Raw genomic sequence first — 22,644 nt, 5'->3', positions numbered from 1 at the left:
CCCCACTGTGAAAACAGGATTTAACCTGGCATTACAGATGCTCAGTTTCCCTCCATTTCTCCAACCAGCCTCATTGAAATGATTATCCCTAGGCAGTGTAGCAACTGCCTCGTGTATACTGACAACCCTCTACTGCTAAATCACCCAAGTACAATTTGTGAGAGATGCATCTACACTAAGAATCTGGAATCCTTGCTCTCTCGTGCACAGAACAGTAACACTAAACAGGTTGTCAGCTCACTTACTACACCTTCTACGCAAACCGTGCACTCAAAACATAAACCATCATACTCAGAAGTACTCACCAGAAACCTACCTAAATACCAGAGATTTTCCAAACACAAGCACATTAAACCTAATACAGCACCCACAGCACTCAATACACATAAAAACACAAGCACCAGTGTCTCACCAAATAAGCCCCTAAGGCAAAGCACATCTAAACCAAATGTTTTAGTCATAGGTGAATCCATCGTGAGACACACAGATGTCCCACTCACCAGGCTGGACAAGTAGAAGGTTACAGTCAGCTGTCTACTGGGTGCCAGGATCCATCAGATCACACTTGCACTCAAGTCTCTCAACAACAAGTACCGTTATGACTCTGTCATAATTCATGTTGGTGTGAATGACTTGAGACGTACCTCACTGGATTATATTGAAGAGAGACATGATTGAGCTCTATGAATATGTGTCCCAGGCAGGTATGTCCCTAGCCTTGAGCAGCATTCTACCCTCACCTAGGATGATACCACAATATAAACAAAAATGATTGACGTCAACAACTGGCTTAGTTTTTGGTGTCACTCCAAGGAGATCCAGTTCCTGTCAGCCTGGGATGACATGGTTGATAGACCACACTGCTTTAACAGAGATGGTCTTCACCTGTCACCTCTAGGCTTTTGGTTACTGGCTAAGGCACTTGCCTCCCCCATAGTGCCTTTCTTAGGCAAGGTCTCAAGAACAAAATTTCTAACGTGAAACTAGCACTCCCAAATAAATTAAGGGTTATGCTGCTAAATGCTAGGAGTTTAAATCAGAAACTGCACTCTCTGGAAGGGTTCCCTATTAGATGATCGTACGCATTTTCGAATGCATCTTGATCGAACTTGAAAGCACGAAATGGCAAAATACCGAAACGGCATATAAACAAATTCTTTCCCCTGGGAAAGAAATTGCTTGGCCGCCTTCGGTATTTTGCTGTTTTCGTCACTGTAGTGCAATCTCAGAGTTGGTATATTTAAGTAGGGGTGTGTGTGGGGGCACAGCCCCCCACGTCGGGGGGTGTGGGGGGCAAAGCCCCCCACTTTATGTAATGTTTTAAAGTTTTTTTTTTCTTTTTTGGAACAGCAATTTTTTCCCTGGGAAGAAAATTGCTGTTGTGAGTGTTCGGGATTGTAAGCTTTCACTTACATGGGGTCGATAAATCAACGTTCGTTTTTCTAAGTGTTCACTCATTTAATATAGACCCCTCTGGAAGCACTCCTCTCCCTGGAGGATGTTGATGTCTGTGCAGTCACAGAAACTTGGTTCAGGGCCGCAGAGAGTACCCTGGCCTTGCAAGGCTACAATGCCTTCCACATTTTCAGATAGCAAAATGAATGTATGAGAACCAATGGAGGAGGAGCATCTATCTTTATCAAAGATAAATACACCTCTATACTGGTTAGACAGGAAAACGCCTTAGAGTTACTCCAAGTTTAACTAAATGTGGGTAAGGTCCCCCTTCAAGTCATTGTTAGCTATACGCCTCCTTCACTGGACCCAGATACCCGTGCTGCTTATTTGGACCTGCTCGAGTCAATCTGATTACAACCAAACAATCTAGTCATGGGCGATTTTAACTATCCCTCTACAGATTGGGAAACATATATTAGTACCAACATGCTCGCACAAAGGTTCCTGGACTTTGTTAGCACTAATGCCTGGAACAAATAGTATGCAACCCCACAAGTGGCTCAAATATTCTTGACCTGGTCCTCACCAACATGGGTGACCATTGCACCACCACATGAAGAGGACCCTCACAGGTTAAATCTGATCACATATCAGTCACATTTGAAATAGCTATAACACCTGAACCCCTCTTAGGTGAAATCAGACTAAAAAATGTCACCAAAGCTAATTATACTCTTCTAAGGGATGGCATAAATAATTTTCAAGCTTCTGTTCCCACAGATGGCCTTGACAATTATACTAAGGTATACATAAATGCCCTGTGCAAACACTTACATAAATGTATTGGCACAACTGTATCTGATAGGATCAAAACAAGATACTCAAGGAAAAACAAGCACCCCCCCCCCCCTCGGTGGACATCTAGCATTAGTAAGTTATACAACAAGAGGAAGAAGTTGTTGCCTAAGAATAAACAAGAGAGGTCCCAGCACTGGAAGAACACCCTCCTCTGCTTGAACAAACAAATAAGACAACTTGTAAAATCCTCGAAGGGCAACTTCAAAAAATGATTTAGCAACTACAGCTAAAGATAACCATGAGGCATTCTTCAGCTATATTTGTAACCTAAAAGGTAGGACCCAGATGTTTGCTGAACTTTCTGTGGATGGCATCACACATACTGATCCTGTGAAAATAGCTAGCCTATTAGCTGATGGGTTTGGCCAAAATTTCACCCTCCTGTCCCCTCCAAACATTCCACAAAGCATTCCCTGTACAGCTCCCCCACGTTGCATCTCCAAAGAGCAAGTCATTAATGCTCTCTCCAAGCTATAAAAACAGCCTCCATGGGACCAGATGGCATCCCAGGTGCATTTTAAATGGTCTTAAATATGAGTTAGCAACTCCATTAGGTATTCTCTTAAACCACAGTCTGAGTACTGTTTTTTGTCCCTGCTGAATGGAAAACAGTAACCTTCATCCCCCTCCATAAAGGGGGTACAGCAACAGACCCTGGGAACTACAGACCCATAACCTTAACCAGCCTTATATGTAAGGCCATAGAATGAATCATCATGGAACATATAAAAAAGGATATAGGTGATCTCCAAACCCCTGATCTGACACAGTTTATTTTGTCAAAGGCAGGTCATGCCTGTTAAACCTAGTGGATTTCTTTGAAAATGTCACCAGAGCCATAGCTGAAGGCAAATCTGTGCATACAGTCTACCTTGACTTAGCCAAGGCCTTTGACACAATCCCACATTCGGTCATCATTGATAAACTGTCCCAGTTGAATATCAACCCTTATGTTGTCAGGTGGGTTGCTAACTCGTTCACCAACAGATCACACTCAGTCAAAGTTGGAGACTTTACCTCAACCAGCAGACCTTCCACCAGTGGGGTTCCACAGGGGTCAGTGATGGGCTTTCTATTGTTTGGAATATTTGGAATATACTTCTCAGAAGTTCAGGCCAAAACAGAGGGGCTGTGGCTAACTACGTTTGCTGACAACTGCAAATTAGGTGCAATCACTGAATTCCCAATCAATGTCAATGTACTTCAAGAGGGACTTACACAAACCAGTGATTAGTGCCAAAGCCATGGACTTAAACTTAATGCAAAAAAATGCATTATTATCCTCTTCAATAAAAACAATATCCCTGCAGACTATCATATAAATAATAATACCCTAAGTAACAATTCAGTAGTGAGACACTTGGGGAACACAAGTTCATAGGTGTGTACTAGGCTAATGGCCCTGGAGCCTTTACAAGCCTAGCCCATAGGATTACCCTGGCATCGTGCCACCTGACCTTAGTTCCCAGTGCCTCTGTCGAGTAGAGCCACTGGAGTGATCCCCGGGGTGAATTTTCTATTTCCCATCCACTCATCAAGATTTCTCTTGAAGAGGGCCAGTGAGGTGCTCTGTTTGACATGTATGCGAAGTCTATTCCGTAGCATGGGCAGTCTCTGGGTTATGAACCTGTCCCTCCAGCTTGTTCTGTTGATTGTGGTAATGAGGTTGCGGTCTCTGAAGTGTGTGGTGTGGAGGGATTGGGATTTCTTTAGATGTAGCATTTCTAACAGAGCTGGGTTAGACATGGCTTTATAAGTCAAGCAGAGATCGCTTCTAAGTAGGCAATATGAGACAGAGAATATGAGACAGAGAATAGTTCGAATTTTTTGAGTCTGTCCATATAGGATAAGTGTTTAAGGCCTAGGATCCTTTTTGTGAGGTACTTTTGCAGCCTCTCCAGTTGTTGCAGGTGTCTAATGAGGCACATGCCAAATAGGGCATTGTACTCGATGATTGGCCTAATGAGGGAAATGTAGATGGAGACAATGACCTTTTTCTTCCTGGATGCAAAACCCTTAGTAATCAGATGTGCCACATAGAAGGACTTTCTGATGACAGTGGCAATGTGGTGGTCAAAAGAGAGGTTGCTGTCAACCTGTGTTCTCAGATCTCTTATAACACTGTCTGTGTTCAGTGGACTACCATCCATGTAGTAATTCATGGGAACTGGGTTTTTCCCAAAGGGGATGACAACACATTTTTAGCATTGAGCTTCAGGCCATGGTTCTGACACCAGTCATTGGTCTCAGTGAGGTCTTTTTGTAGGATGTCAACATCACTTGAGGAGTTAATAATAGCTCCCAACTTGCAATCGTCTGCGAACTTTGTCAGCCAGAGTCCCTTTGTGTTGGCCTGGACTTCAGAGAAGTAGATACCAAACAGGAGAGGACCCAGGACTAAAACCCTCTGGGGCTCCACTCATGACTGGTTGGCAGTCTGACTTGGAGTCAGCTACTTTCACACTGTGGGTTCTATCTGTGAGCCAGTTTGCAACCCACCTAGTGATATAGGGGTTGATGCCTAGCTTAGTGAGTTTTTCTATGAATCCTGAGTAGGGAATGGTATCAGAGGCCTTGGCCAGATCAAGGTAGACTGTATGAGCCATCTTGCCTTCATCCACTGGTGACTGACTCAAAGAAGTCAACCAGATTGAGCAGGCATGGTCTGAGTCAACCAAATTTAGCAGGCATGATCTACCCTTCACAAAACCAAACCGTGTGGGATCCAGAGTTTGGAGATTCTCTATATCCTTGTTTATTAGGTCCATGATGATATGTTCCATAGCTTTGTATATCAGACTCATCAGGCTAATGGGGCGATAGTTCCCAGGGTTTGTAGTCGCTGCTCCTTTGTAGAGAAGGATGACTGTAGCAGTGCGCCATTCGGTAGGGAAAAAGCCTGAGGTGAGGCTGTGATTGAACAGGGCACACAGGTGAGGTGCCAGTTCACTATGTAGTTCATGTAAAACACAGCCAGCGATATTGTCAGGTCCCATAGAAGCTGTATTCTTGGCCTTGGACAGTGCTGTTTTAACCTGTGCAGCAGTAATACTGGGTGCCTGGCAATCTACTGGTATTGTGATTGGTCTTTTGGGGGGATAAAGTTGGCACTGAATCTGTCGACCAGTATATTTCCAATATCTGTTGGCTCGATATAGGAGGTACCAATGTGCAATAGCTCAGAGCAAATCAGGGTATTGCCATGGAGATTCTTTACATAACTATAAAAGGCCTTGTGGTTGTCTTTACTATTTGCTGCAATTCTGTTTTCATAGCTAGCTTTAGAAGATTTGATGAGGGATCTCAACTTTTTGTTGAGGCTGATAAGGGAGCTTTTCTAGTCTTGGGACTTCACCTTATTCCGCATCAGTTTCCTCCTTCTGTTGTAGAGTTTGTTTATGGCAGGAGACCACCAGATTGGCTTCCTTTTTTGGAGGAGAGTGTCTTGATTCTATTGGGTATGGCGAGATCCATGCATTTGTGTACGTGTTTACACAGTGGATTGTTGCATGATTCAGTGGTCATGCAACTATTCTCCATTTGCATGGGTGCCGTGAAGTTAGCCACCTCTGTTTTCCGGAGCCCAAAGTTAGCTTTGGAGAAGTTTTTCATGGTGGTTATCTTTGTCGGGGGGGGGGGGGGTGGATTTCCAAGGTGATTAGTTTCTGGTCGGATCTAACCAGGGAGGAGTTGATTATTGGTGTAGAGCATTGGTCACCCATGTTAGTAATGACCAGGTCAAGGATGTTGTTACCTCTAGTGGGGGTAAGAATGAGCTGGTCCAGGCCATTGGAATTAATGAATTCCAGGAAACGTTGGGCAAGTGTATTGGTACATGAGTAGTTTTCCTAGTTAATGGAGGGGTAGTTGAAGTCGCCCAATATGAGAGTGTTAGGATGAACCCTATTATTCTCCAGGGTGCTTAGGAACATGGAGTGTGAGTCTTGGGACATGGGACCTATAGCAGGCTACGACCTGAATTGCTGTCTTACCCAGTGTTAGCTGCACTTGAAGTAACTCAGATGTGTTATGTTGGGCTACCAGTCTGAAGGTGTGCACATCCTTTATGAATACGGAAACACCACCACCTTTGGAACTTCATTCCAAGTTCTGGGGCTGAAAGGTGTGGTGTGGAATGCGTTATAGCCTGGTAGTGCAGGGGTGCTTTCTACTGCCTTGAACCAGGTCTCTGTTACAGCACAAATGTCGATGTTCTCCATTTTAAGGAGTACTTCGAGTGAGTACATTTTGAGATTTAGACGTCTAGCATTGAACAGCATGACCCTCAGATTGCATTTGTTTGTAGCTGTTACAGTGGTAATTTGGTCTTTGGAACACTGCACTATAGGGAAGGCAAGAGCCTTGGCCAGTATCCGGAAGCCCAGGGGTGGCAGATTCAGGACATCTCTGGCAAAGCATCAAGGTCTGTCAGTCATGTCATCCCATGCAGACAGATACTGGATCCCCTTAGAATGAGACCAGAAACTTAGCCAGTTGTTGAAATCAATCATTTTCTGCTTGTACTGCGGTATCATTCTGGGTGATGGTAGGATGCTGCTCAGGGCTAGGGTCTTACTCGCCTGGGCTACATAATCCAAGAGCTCCTCCATGTCTTTTTTCATGTAGTCCAGGGAGGTACTTCTCAGATCATTCAAACCCACATGTACAATGACAGAGTCATATTTGTACCTGTTGTTGAGGGACCTGAGTGCGTGCATTATGTGACGGATCCTGGCACCTGACAGGCAGCTGACTTACTTTCTCCTTTATTCAACCTTGTGAGTGGGACATCAGTGTGCCTCACTATCGAGTTGACTGTAGCCTAAACTTTGACCACTATGTGTCTGCTGTTGTAAGGAAGAAATTCTATGTCACACACCTCATTAGCAAAGGTATTGCCTCAAGAGCGAAAGAGGTCATAACACCCCTGTACTCGACCCTCATCAGGCGAATAATTAAGCACAATGCTCATTTTGGTATGTACCTTACCAGGCACCTGCAGCAACCTGACAGACATTAGAGACTTCTAACCAAGAAAACGCAGGGTCTCCAGCACATGCCATATACTGACAGACTAAGGTCACTGTCACTGTACTCAGTAGTGTACAGACTACTTAGAGGAGACTTGTGCCTGGGCTACAGAGCAGTCTCAGATCCAAACCTAATGGAAATGCTGCACATCCACAAGTCAAATGGGACAAGGGTCACCCACTTCAGGGGACTTAACCTGGCCTGCAATATAAATAGGACATTCTGGAGAGACAGCTGTGTTTCTCAGAGGTTGCCACTCCTCTGGAATAGGCTGCCAGTTCGCATCAAACAAAGCCCCTCTGTGACCCTGTTTAAGCATAGCCTGGATGACTGGATGGGAAACTGTAAATTCCTGTTGGGGATTTCACTTATGACACTCTTAGATATAGGCAGTCATTGCTAACTAAGTTCTCAAGTTTAGGCAAGATCCTTTATATTGGGTTTCTCTAGTATTATACTGGGCACACATAACTAGGCTTATAAAGCCCTTCAGGTGACTAGCCCAGTACCTACCTATGAACCCCTGATTTACGCTTGGTGTCTCCTAACTCATTACTGCTCCCCCCCCCCCAGAGCAGTAAAATTCACACTTTTAAAATCCTGTACTGTTGTATTTAAACTTCTGTGGTCTCTTACCTTCCATCAGTCTAAATACACAATGGTGTGATCATTGTTTGCTAACTATGCCTTAATCTGGAAGTTCATGATACCCTTTTCACTGACTAGGTCTTATTTCCAGAAATCTATTTCTGGTACAGTTCTGCACCAGTTGGCTAAACCACTCATGGCCTTAAGGCTACATTCAACTTCAGCTTCCTCTCTTCCCTGGAACTCAGAATTTCTCAGTCTACTTCTGACAGATTCAGACCCCTCCCATGAATATCAAGCTCTTCATCATAGCCCATTCATTTATTCCCTCCTTCAGTCTCTCATCTTCCTCCTTTGTGTGTCTGGGGATAATCTACTCTTCCAGTCCACTAACTCTGTCCCTTTCCACCCCTGCTTCTTCTTCTTCTGTCATTCCATTTCCCCTTTCTCTTTAGTTTAGCAGCACTAGTATTGAGGTGTTCCTTTCTAGCCTACTACTAAGAATGGGTGGCCCTGTTAAGCTGAGACTAACCCTTTCCCTTGCACAGAACTGTTGTCTCCTCCATGTTTCCCCCTCCTTCTTCCTCCCATTAGCTTTTTGGCGTTTTTGCTTTGTCCATTGCTGCAGCCACTCATTTTAATCCATCTGCTTTTCTTTTCTTCTGTGTGCTGGTGGTGGTGCAGGTAACAGTTCTAAAAATTCTACTGTGGACTCCATATAGAAGCATCTCTCTGACCATCCCTGGTCCTCTATCCTACCTCTCTCCTCTTAAACATCAGTGGTACCCACATGCATCATAACTTTCATCCACCCCCCCCATAGTGATCATTTAATTACATCCTTTCACATTTTACTGGAATCTAGCCCTGAGACAATATCACAGAAATCCGTTCTCTTCTTTTTTGCTTGCCTAGACTCCTAATACCCCTTCTGACCGAGTCCTCAGTCACCAAAATCCTCTTCTTTTTCCCATCACTGGCTCTCCTCTCCATTAATTCCTGCTCCATTCCACTCCCCCTTTTATCTATAAAATTTCCACCTCCATGTCCACCATTTTAATTCCCACTGTCCCTACCTGTGGTGTATGTAAGCTCCTATTATTCCGTCTGTACTCTTCTTACAGGACTCCTTCATGGTTCTGTCTTTTTTGCCATCTACCTTTCCCATCACATATTAAGTGTCTGTACATGCCACTTCCCTTGTCACTACTGTATGTATCTGCACTTCACTCCTGCTCACCATGTGATGTTGTCACTACTGTATGTATCTGCACTTCCCTCCTGCTCACCATGTGATGTTTGCCACTACTGTATGTATCTGCACTTCCCTCCTGCTCACCATGTGATGTCACTACTGTATGTGTCTGCACTTCCCTCCTACTCACCATGTGATGTTCTTACTACTGTATGTATCTGCACTTCCCTCCTGCTCACCATGTGATGTTGTCACTACTACATGTATATGCACTTCCCTCCTGCTCGCCATGTGATGTTGTCACTACTATATGTATCTGCACTTCCCTCCTGCTCACCATGTGATGTTGTCACTACTGTATGTATCTGCACTTCCCTCCTGCTCACCATGTGATGTTGTCATTACTATATGTATCTGCACTTCCCTCCTGCTCACTATGTGATGTTTGTCACTACTGTATGTATCTGCACTTCCCTCCTCCTCACCATGTGATGTTGTCACTACTATATGCATCTGCACTTCTCTCTTGCTTGCCATGTGATGTTTCACTACTGTATGTATCTGCACTTCCCTCCTGATCACCATGTGATTTCACTACTATATGTATCTGCACTTCCCACCTGCTCATCATGTGATGTTGACCCTACTGTATGTATCTGCACTTCCCTCCTGCTGACCATGAGATGTTTGTCACAACTATATGTATCTGCACTTCCCTCCAGCTCTCCATGTGATGTTCTCACTACTATATGTATCTACACTTCCGTCCTGCTCACCATGTGATGTTGTCACTACTGTATGTATCTGTACTTTAATACTGCTCATCATGTGATGATGTCACTACTGTATGTATCTGCACTTCCCTCTTGCTCACCATCTGATGTTGTCACTACTGTATGTATCTGCCCTTCCCTCCTCCTCACCATGTGATGTTGTCACTACTATATGTATCTGCACTTCTCTCTTGCATGCCATGTGATGTTTCACTACTGTATGTATCTGCACTTCCCTCCTGATCACCATGTGATGTCACTACTATATGTATCTGCACTTCCCACCTGCTCATCATGTGATGTTGACACTACTGTATATATCTGCACTTCCCTCCTGCTGACCATGTGATGTTTGTCACAACTATATGTATCTGCACTTCCCTCCTGCTCTCCATGTGATGTTCTCACTACTATATGTATCTACACTTCCGTCCTGCTCACCATGTGATGTTGTCACTACTGTATGTATCTGCACTTCCGTCCTGCTCACCATGTGATGTTGTCAGTACTGTATGTATCTACAGTACAGTAACAAAAACCTGGTTCAAGGCTCCTGAGAGCACCCCAGCACTACCAGGTTATAACTCAAACCATGCTTTTCGGCCCCAAAACTCGGACCAAAGCACAAAAGGAGGGGGAGTATCTATATTCATCAAAGATACCTACACCTCCAGGTTAGTGGCACTGCACGAAGCATTGGAAACCATCCATGTGCAACTAACAGTGGCCAAAACTGCCTTTCAGTTTGTAGCCTGCTACAGAACACCCTACCTATTACAGGAACCCCACTTGGCATTCCTGAGAACACTGGAGAATATGAAGGTCTCTCCAAACACTATGTTATTGGGTGACTTCAACTACCCAAACATTGACTGGGAAAACTACTCAAGCCCAAACACCCTCGCCCAACGGTTCCTTGAATTTATAAACTCTAATGCAATGGAACAACTGGTCACCACTCCCACAAGAGGGAACAACATATTGGACCTGGTCATCACCAACATGGGGACTCTATGTTCCACACCATAGATAAACCCCTCATTGGTAAGATCAGACCATAAACAAATTTCCCTGGACCTCCATATCCCGTCCCCACCCCCAGCCAAGGAAATCACTGCAAAGAAAGCCAACTTTGCACTTCTCAAGACTGAGGTGGAATCCTTCAAAGCCCCTGGGCCAGAGGATAATACAGCCCAGTCCACAGAATGCTTTACAAATGCATTCTATGAGCACCTGCAGGAATGCATGGATCATGCTATCCCAAATAAAACCAAGACTCACTCCTCCAAAAACAGGAGACCAGTCTGGTGGACCCCGGCCATAAATAAGCTATATAACAGAAGGAGGAAGATACTACATGACAGAGCAAAATCCCAAAAAGGGAAGGCATCTCTGATCAGTAGTAGCAAGAAACATCGATCCCTCATAAAATCATCAAAGGCCAGTTTTGAAAGAAAAATTGCCCTAGACACTAAAGATAATCACAAGGCCTTCTTTAGTTATGTCAGGAACATGGGCAGAAACTCCCAGATATGCTCTGAATTGTTGCATAACAGTACAAAATATACCGAACCTACAGACATAGCCAACATCCTGGCAGACAGATTCAGCGCAAACTTCTCCCCCCCTTCCCCCCCCAAAGGAGCAAACACCTATCCCAACTGAATGTAACCTCCCTGACATCACAGATGCACAGGTGAAAACTGCCCTCTCCAAAGCAAAAAATACAGCATCTATGGGACCGGACGGTGTCCCAGGCTGTGTCTTACACAAGCTCCAAGAAGAAGTGAACCCTCACATTAAGTTACTGTTCAAACTTAGCCTTACTACAGGATATGTACCCAAAGAATGGTGTACAGCCACAGTGGTCCCACTCCTCAAAGATGGTGCCACAACGGACCCCAGAAACTATCGCCCCATAAGCCTGACTAGTCTGGTCTGTAAAGCTATGGAGCAGATTATCATGGAACTCATAAACAAAGACATTGGGAGCCTCCAGACACTGGACCCTGCCCAATTCAGCTTTGTTAAGGGCAGATCTTGCCTCTTAAACCTAGTTGATTTCTTTGAAACAGTTACCAAAGCCATAGATGAGGGCAAGGTAGTCCACACAGCCTACCTGGACCTCGCAAAAGCCTTTGACACAATACCCCACTCAGGCATCATAAATTAGCTTACCAGCTTAAATATCAACCCCTATATCACAAGATGGGTTGCAAACTGGCTCAGAGATAGAACCCACATGGTCAGAATCACAGGTGCCATGTCCGTATCCAAACCAGTTACAAGTGGCGTCCCACAGGGCTCAGTTCTGGGACCTCTCTTGTTCGGTATATACTTTTCTGAGGTTCAGGTTAACATGGGGGGTTATGGCTGACAAAGTTCGCAGATGACTGCAAACTGAGGGCGATAATCGAATCTCCAGCTGACAAGCATCCTCCAAAAGGGTCTCACATAGACAGACGCTTGGTGCCAGAGCCACGGCCTCAAGCTAAATGCTAAAAAGTGAATAGTCATCCCCTTTGGGAAAAACAAGGTGTCCACAAATTACCACATAGGTGGTAATCCATTAAGTACGGAAGAAGTAATTAGAGATTTGGGGACCAACGTAGATAGTAATCTCTCCTTTGATAATCACATTGTCAAAGTGGTTAGAAAGACCTTCTATATAGCCCACATTATTACAAAAGGGTCCACATCTAGATCAAGAGAGGTCATTGTGCCCCTCTACCCATCACTCATCAGGCCCATAATTGAATACAATGCCCCTTTTGGGATGTACCTTACCCGACACCTGCAGCAACTGGAGAGATCCCAAAAGTACCTCACCAAGAGGATCATGGGCTACAAACAGATGTCCTATGCAGCTCGACTAAAGAAACTCCAGCTCTACTCAGTTGCTTACCGCCTACTCAGAGGCGATCTATGCCTGACGTACAAAGCCATGTCAAACCCAGAATTAAAGGACATGCTCCACCTCAAAAAATCCAAGTCACTTAGAGCTACACACTCCAGGGACCTGTTTTTTTGCTAATTTAACTGCTGAGGCTGCCCACTAAAGTGTGCTAGCCTGTGTAAATCGATTTTACTGTTTGCTTAACTGCATTTCTGTGTGCTTTCCTAAAAAAACAAAAAACAAAAAAAATACTCCTTGTTTTCCCGCCTTTGCTCGACTAGTTAAGACCAGTATACAGGCTTTGCTGTATTCTGGGCTGTGTGTAGTTCCTGTGTTGGCCATTGCCTTACTTGGATAGAAGGAAGTTTCTGAGCTCACCAGTGGGAGTGGGGAGCCTTGAGCAGCCTATCTGTCCCTGGGGGAAGTGACCTCAGCACTTGAGCTGTAAATCATTGGTTGCCTTGGACCATTTCTAGCTCTTTTCAAGTTCCCTGTATAAAAATCCGCCTCAGGGCGTTTTGCTTTTGCACGGTTGGGCGCCCTAGCGCAGCAGTTATACAGATTTAAACTATTTCTGGCTCCAAGTCTGCTCTTCAATTTTTCCCTTAGAAGCTCTACTCAGTCTATTTAGCTGTATATATTTGCACTTGTTTTCGAACTTCTATCCTTAGCAAGCACTCATAATAAAACAAGCACTCTTACCCTAAAGTAAGCACTACAGGCATCCACTACCCCTGTGAATACCCACTTCCCTTAAAGGCACAACACTCCTTATGATATTCTAGTATGTCAGTGGTAGACCACTAGCATCCTCTCTTGTTCAGCTGGTTAATCTGGGAATCTTAAGACAATGTTACAATTGTCTCATGTACACAGACAACCCTCTCCTCCTTCCTACTAACACATATACTTGTGAGAGATGCAACTATATAGCCAGACTGGAGGCTGAACTCTCTCAACTCAGGACTGGCAAGACCAGACAGGAGGAGATGGTACCCACACCCAAAGCAAAACCAGTCACACATAAAACCACCACTACTACAAACCAAACACATAAGAACACAAAGACATACTCGGAGGCTCTTATAAAAAACTTACCAGAACAACAGAGGCCTCCAAAGCAGACACCCAGAAATACACCCCCACAAAACGCAACACCTACAACACATACCTCAAGCAACAGGTGTGTCACACAATCACAGCCCCTAAGGCAAAACACTATGCCAGAGACATTAGTAATAGGTGACTCTATAGTCAGACACACCGACGTTCCACTTACCAGGCTGAATAAGGAGAGGGTAATGGTGAGCTGCCTATCGGGAGCTAGGATCTGCCACATTACACACGCACTCAGGTCACTCCAAAGCAAGTACAAGTATGATTCAGTCATTGTCCATGCGGGTGTGAATGACCTGAGACGTACCTCCCTGGACTACATGAAAAGAGACATTGAGGAGCTCTCCGATTATGTAGCCCAGACTGGTATGACCCTGACCCTGAGCAGCATCCTGCCTTCACCAAGAATGATGCCTCAGTACAAAGACAAAATGATCAGTTTTAACAATTGGCTTAATCACTGGTGTCATTCTAGGGGATCCAATGTCTGTCAGCCTGGGATGACATGCTGGACAAGCCACGTTGCTTCGCAAGGGATGGCTTGCACCTGTCACCACTGGGCTTCCGGATACTGGCCAAGGCTCTTGCCACCCCATAGTGCCTTTTTAGGCAATGCTCAAAGGACAAATCAACCTCCATAAAAACAAAAATGGAAAAAATTAAGGGTAATGCTGCTCAACGCCAGAAGTCTAAATCTCAAGATGCAGGCACTCAAGCACTTCTCAGTATGGAGAACATCGATGTCTGTGCAGTAACTGAAACCTGGTTCAAGGCTCCTGAGAGCACTCCAGCTACCAGGCTATATCTCATATCATGCTTAGGCCTCAAGTTCCAGGCCGAACCACAAAGGAGGGGAGTGTCCATTTTCATAAAGGACACCTACACCTCTCGATTGGTGGCTACCCATGAAGCATCAGAAACCATACAAGTTTTACTCACCATAGGCAAAACTGCCATACAACTGGTCGCATGTTATAGAACACCCTCCCAATCCCAGGAATCCCATCAAGCATTCCTGAAAACACTGGAGGATATGAATGTCACACCAAACACCATCATATTGGGTGACTTCAACTACCCCAACATAGACTGGGCCCACTATTCTAGCCCTAATACCCTAGCCCAAAGATTCCTGGAATTCATAAACTCAAATGCTATGGAGCAACTGGTCACTTCTCCTACGAGGAGAGATAATATACTTGACCTGATTATCACAAACATGGGGTCCAAATGCTCCGCACCGGATATAAACCCCTCACTAGTAAGATCTGATCATAAACTGATCACGTTGGATGTACATATCCCACCCCCACCCCCAGAACAAAAGACTACAGTGAAAAACTTTTCAAAAGCTGACTTTGTGCTCCTTAAGTCAGAAATGATATCCTTTAAGCCTACTGGGTTAATGGAAACCACATCCCAAAATGCTGAATCCTTCACAAAAGCCTTCTACGGACATCTCCAAGAATGCATGGATCAAGCAATCCCAACTAAAACCAAGACCCTCTCCACCAAGGGAAAACACCCTGTTTGGTGGACCCCGGCTATAAACAAACTGTACAACAAAAGAAGGAAGCTACTGCAGGACAAAGCCAAATCCCACAAGGGAAAGGCTTCCCTGATCAGCACAAGTAAAAAACTACGTTCTCTCATAAAAACATCTAAAGCAAACTTTGAGAAAAAGATTGCCAAGGATACCAAAGACAATCACAAGGCCTTCTTCAATTATGTCAGAACCTTGGGAGGAAATTCTCAGATATGCTCTGAGTTAGTACACAATGACAAAAAAATTCACTGACCCTACCGACATTGCCAATATTCTGGCAGATAGGTTCAGTGCAAATTTCTCCCCTCCCTCACCCCTAAAGATGAAGTAATTATCCCTGCTGAATGTAACCTACCTGTCATCACAGACATACAGGTGAAATCAGCACTCAACAAGGCAAAAACACAGCATCTATGGGACCCGATGGTATCCCCGGTTGCGTGTTACGTGAACTTCAAGATGAACTAAACCCGCCCCTAAGAACGCTATTCAATCTTAGCCTCACTACAGGATATGTACCTGAACACTGGCGCACAGCAACAGTGGTCCCACTCCACAAAGGGGGAAATTCTACTGACCCTGGTAACTACCGCCCCATAAGTTTGACCAGCCTGGTCTGTAAGGCTATGGAAAGAATCATCATGGAACTCATAAATGGCGACATTGGGGATCTGCAGACCCTTGATCCCACATAGTTCAGTTTTGTAAAAGGCAGATCCTGCCTCTTAAACCTGGTTGACTTCTTCGAGACAGTCACTAGTGCCATCGACGAGGGCAAGGCTGTCTACACTGCCTACTTGGACTTGGCTAAGGCCTTTGACACGATACCACACTCTGGCATCATTGACAAGCTCAGCAGCCTAAATGTAAATCCATATGTCACAAGATGGGTAGCAAACTGGCTAAAAAACAGAACCCATAAGGTTAAAATTGCTGGAGCCATGTCAGACTCAAAACCAGTCACAAGTGGTGTCCCACAGGGCTCAGTATTGGGTCCACTCTTATTCGGCATTTACTTCTCAGATGTGAAAGCAAATATGGAAGGATTATGGCTGACAAAGTTTGCAGATGACTGCAAACTGGGTGCCATAGTTGATTCACCTGCTGACACACACATCCTACAGAAAGGTCTCACTGAAACGGACAACTGGTGCCGGAATCATGGCCTCAAACTTAACGCCAAAAAATGTATAGTCATCCCCTTTGGGAAAAACAAAGTACCCACAAATTATCATGTAGACAATAACCCACTGAATACGGAAGAAGTAATCAGAGACCTGGGGACTCAAGTCGATAGTGACCTCTCCTTTGACAACCATGTTGCCAAAGTGGTCAGAAAGACATTCTACCTTACCCATCTCATCATGAAGGGATTCTCATCCAGATCAAAGGAGGTCATTGTACCTCTATATTCCTCCCTTGTCAGGCCCATGATTGAATATAATGCTCCATTTGGGATGTATCTCACCCGGCACATGCAACAACTGGAAAGACCCCAGAAGTACCTCACCAAGAGGATCATAGGTCTCAAACATGTGCCTTATCCAGCTAAATTAAAGAAACTCCAGCTCTATTCAGTAGCATACCGCCTGCTTAGAGGTGATTTGTGCCTAACATATAGGGCCATGTCCAACCAGGAATTGATGGACATGCTCCATCTCAAAAAATCCAAATCCACCAGAACCACGCGAGCTAAAGATTTCAACCTCTGCACAAATATGAATAGGACATGCTGGAGGGATAGATTCATAACACAGAGGTTACCCATACTCTGGAACAAAATCCCAGTTCTTGTGAGACAGAGCCCTTCATTGGCACTGTTCAAGAAAAATCTCGATGCATGGATGGGAGATCGCAAGTTTACCCCGGGAGTCACCTCAGTGTCACTACTAGACAGAGGTATAGTTTACTAAATAATGGGGTCCCACATGTGTCACTACTAGAGAGGCGCAACTATATAGTATGGGGTGGCGTAAGCCACATCACTGTTGGCTAGGCTTATAAATGCCCCCGGGCAGATAGCCTAGTACACTACTATGAAACTATGAAACCTCAGCACAAAAATAAATAGGACATGCTGGAGGGACAGATTAATTTCCCAGAGGCTCCCCTCACTCTGGAAAAGAATCCCAATTCATGTTAGACATAGCCCCTCACTGACACTCTTCAAGCGAAATTTGGACGCGTGGATGGGAAATCGCAAATTCACCCCTGGGATCTCTCCTGTGTCCCTGGTAGACAGAGGCACATTAAACTAATCTTAAAAGGGTACCTTCTGTGACCTACTTTACAGAGGTACAGTAGGCTAATCTAATAGGGAGGCGGAAGCCAAATACACTCTGGCTAGGCTTATAAATGCCCTAGGGCAGATAGCCTAGTATCTACATATGAACCTACAGTTCCATCCTGCTCGCCATGTCAAGTTGTCACAACTGAATGTATCTGAACTTCCGTCCTGCTAACCATGTAATGTTGGTTCCTTTTGGATCACCTTTGTCTCTGTATCTCAATTAACACTTGTCACCACTGCATGTATCTGCACTTCCCTCCTGCTCACCATGTGATGTTTGTCACTACTGTATGTATCTGCACTTCCCTCCTGCTCACCATGTGATGCTGTCACCACAGTATGTATCTACACTTCCGTCCTGCTCACCATGTGTTGTTCTCACTACTGTATCTGCACTTCCCTCCTGCTCAACATGTGATGTTGTCACCACTGTATGTATCTGCACTTCCCTCCTGCTCATCATGTGATGTTGTCAGTACTGTATCAGCACTTCCCTCCTGCTCACCATGTGATGTTGTCACTACTGTATCTGTACTTTAATACTGCTCATCATGTGATGTTGTCACTACTGTATGTATCTGCACTTCCCTCCTGCTCACCATGTGATGTTTGTCACTACTCTATGTATCTGCACTTCCCTCCTGCTCACCATGTGATGTTTTCGCTACTATATGTATCTTTACTTCCCTTCAGCTCGCCATGTGATGTTGTCACTACTGTATGTATCTGTACTTTAATACTGCTCATCATGTGATGTCACCACTGTATGTATCTGCACTTCCCTCCTGCTCATCATGTGATGTTGTCAGTACTGTATCTGCACTTCCCTCCTGCTCACCATGTGATGTTGTCACTACTGTATGTATCTGTACTTTAATACTGCTCATCATGTGATGTTGTCACTACTGTATGTATCTGCACTTCCCTCCTGCTCACCATGTGATGTTTGCACTACTCTATGTATCTGCACTTCCCTCCTGCTCACCATGTGATGTTTTTGCTACTATATGTATCTTTACTTCCCTTCAGCTCGCCATGTGATGTTGTCACTACTGTATGTATCTGCACTTCCCTCCTGCTCACCATGTGATGTTGTCACTACTATATGTATCTGCACTTCCCTCCTGCTCACTATGTGATGTTTGTCACTACTGTATGTATCTGCACTTCCCTCCTCCTCACCATGTGATGTTGTCACTACTATATGTATCTGCACTTCTCTCTGGCTTGCCATGTGATGTTGTCACTACTGTATGTATCTGCACTTCCCTACTGATCACCATATGATGTTGTCACTACTATATGTATCTGCACTTCTCACCTGCTCATCGTGTGATGTTGACACTACTGTATGTATCTGCACTTCCCTCCTGCTCACCATGTGATGTTTTAACTACTTTATGTATCTACAGTTCCGTCCTGCTCGCCATGTCAAGTTGTCACTACTGTATGTATCTGAACTTCCGTCCTGCTAACCATGTAATGTTGGTTCTTTTTTGGATCACCTTTGTCTCTGTATCTCAATTAACACTTGTCACCACTGCATGTCTCTGCACTTCCACCCTGCTCACCATGTGATTTTGTCACTACTGTATGTATCTGCACTTCCATCCTGCTCACCTTGTGATGTTGTTACCATTGTATATATCTGCACTTACCTCCTGCTCACCATGTGATGTTGTTACCACAGTATGTATCTACACTTCCGTCCTGCTCACCATGTGTTTTTCACACTACTGTATGTATCTGCACTTCCCTCCTGCTCAACATGTGATGTTGTCACCACTGTATGTATCTGCACTTCCATCCTGCTCATCATGTGATGTTGTCACTACTGTATCTGCACTTCCTTCCTGCTCACCATGTGATGTTGTCACTACTGTATGTGTCTGTACTTTAATCCTGCTCACCATGTGATGTTGTCACTACTGTATGTATCTGCACTTCCTTCCTAGTCACCATGTGATGTTGTCACTACTGTATGTTTCTGCACGTCCCTCCTTCTCCTGTGATGTTGTCACTACTCTATGTATCTGCACTTTCCTACTGCTCACCTTGTGATTTTGTCACTACTGTATCTAAACTTCCGTCCTGCTCACCATGTGTTGTTCTCACTACTGTATGTATCTGCACATCACTCCTGCTCATCATGTGATGTCGTCACTACTGTATCTGCACTTCCTTCCTGCTCACCATGTGATGTTGTCACTACTGTATGTGTCTGTACTTTAATCCTGCTCACCATGTGATGTTGTCACTACTGTATGTATCTGCAGTTCCCTCCTGCTCACCATGTGATGTTGTCACTACTGTATGTATCTGCACATCCCTCCTGCTCACCATGTGATGTTCTCACTATTGTATGTATCTGCACTTTCCTCATGCTCACCATGTGATGTTGTCACTACTGTATGTATCTGCACTTCCTTCCTGGTCACCATGTGATGTTGTCACTACTGTATGTTTCTGCACGTCCCTCCTTGTCCTGTGATGTTGTGTCACACTCTATGTACTGTATCTACACTTTCCTCCTGCTCACCATGTGATGTTGTCACTACTGTATGTTTCTGCACTTCCCTCTTGCTCACCATGTGATGTCACTAATGTGTCTGCACTTCCCTTATACTCACCATGTGATGTTCTTACTACTGTATGTTTCTGCACGTCCCTCCTGCTCACCATGTGACGTTGTCACTACTATATGTATCTGAACTTCCCTCCTGCTCGCCATGTGATGTTGTCACTACTATAAGTATCTGCACTTCCATCCTGCTCATCATGTGATGTTGTCACTACTGTATGCATCTGCACTTCCCTCCTGCTCACCATGTGATGTTTGTCACTACTATATGTATCTGCACTTCCCCCTGCTCACCATGTGATGTTGTCACTACTGTATGTATCTGCACTTCTGTCCTGCTCACCATGTCATGTTGTCACTACTGTATGTTTCTGCCCTTCCCTCCTGCTCACCATGTGATGTCACTACTGTATGTGTCTACAACTTCCATCCTAATCACCATGTGATGTTCTTACTACTGTATGTATCTGCACGTCCCTCCTGCTCACCATGTGATGTTGTCATTACTATATGTATATGCACTCCCTTCCTGCTCACCATGTGATGTTGTCACTACTATATGCATCTGCACTTCCATCCTGCTCACCATGTGATGTTGTCACTACTGTATGTATCTGCACTTCCCTCCTGCTCCCCATGTGATGTTTGTCACTACTGTATGTATCTGCACTTCCCTCCTGCTCACCATGTGATATTTCCACTGCTATATGTATCTCCACTTCCCTCCAGCTCGCCATGTGATGTTGTCACTACTGTATGTATCTGCACTTCCCTCCTGCTAGCCATGTAATGTAACTACTGTGTGTATCTGCACTTCCCTCCTGCTCATCATGTGATGTTGTCACTACTGTATGTATCTACACTTCCATCCTGCTCACCTTGTGATGTTGTTACTATTGTATGTATCTGCACTTACCTCCTGCTCACCATGTGATGTTGTCACTACTATATGTATCTGCACTTCTCTCTGGCTCGCCATGTGATGTTGTCACTACTGTATGTATCTGCACTTCCCTACTGATCACCATCTGATGTTGTCACTACTATATGTATCTGCACTTCCCACCAGCTCATCGTGTGATGTTGACACTACTGTATGTATCTGCACTTCCCTCCTGCTCACCATGTGATGTTTTAACTACTTTATGTATCTGCAGTTCCGTCCTGCTCGCCATGTCAAGTTGTCACTACTGTATGTATCTGAACTTCCGTCCTGCTAACCATGTAATGTTGGTTCTTTTTGGATCACCTTTGTCTCTGTATCTCAATTAACACTTGTCACCACTGCATGTCTCTGCACTTCCACCCTGCTCACCATGTGATTTTGTCACTACTGTATGTATCTGCACTTCCATCCTGCTCACCTTGTGATGTTGTTACCATTGTATATATCTGCACTTACCTCCTGCTCACCATGTGATGTTGTTACCACAGTATGTATCTGCACTTCCATCCTGCTCACCATGTGTTGTTCACACTACTGTATGTATCTGCACTTCCCTCCTGCTCAACATGTGATGTTGTCACCATTGTATGTATCTGCACTTCCATCCTGCTCATCATGTGATGTTGTCACTACTGTATCTGCACTTCCTTCCTGCTCACCATGTGATGTTGTCACTACTGTATGTGTCTGTACTTTAATCCTGCTCACCATGTGATGTTGTCACTACTGTATGTATCTGCACTTCCTTCCTAGTCACCATGTGATGTTGTCACTACTGTATGTTTCTGCACGTCCCTCCTTCTCCTGTGATGTTGTCACTACTCTATGTATCTGCACTTTCCTACTGCTCACCTTGTGATTTTGTCACTACTGTATCTACACTTTCTGCCTGCTCACCACGTGATGTTGTCACCACAGTATGTATCTACACTTCCGTCCTGCTCACCATGTGTTGTTCTCACTACTGTATGTATCTGCACATCGCTCCTGCTCATCATGTGATGTCGTCACTACTGTATCTGCACTTCCTTCCTGCTCACCATGTGATGTTGTCACTACTGTATGTGTCTGTACTTTAATCCTGCTCACCATGTGATGTTGTTACTACTGTATGTATCTGCACTTCCCTCCTGCTCACCATGTGATGTTGTCACTACTGTATGTATCTGTTCTTTAATACTGCTCATCATGTGATGTTGTCACTACTGTATGTATCTGCACTTCCCTCCTGCTCACCATGTGATGTTGTCACTACTGTATGTATCTGCACATCCCTCCTGCTCACCATGTGATGTTCTCACTACTGTATGTATCTGCACTTTCCTCATGCTCACCATGTGATGTTGTCACTACTGTATGTATCTGCACTTACTTCCTGGTCACCATGTGATGTTGTCACTACTGTATGTTTCTGCACGTCCCTCCT

The sequence above is a fragment of the Protopterus annectens genome, chromosome 7.part0 (assembly GCF_019279795.1).
Source record: "Protopterus annectens isolate FY-2018-M chromosome 7.part0, PAN1.0, whole genome shotgun sequence".
In the NCBI taxonomy this organism is placed as follows: domain Eukaryota; kingdom Metazoa; phylum Chordata; order Ceratodontiformes; family Protopteridae; genus Protopterus; species Protopterus annectens.
This window is presented reverse-complemented; position numbering follows the sequence as displayed.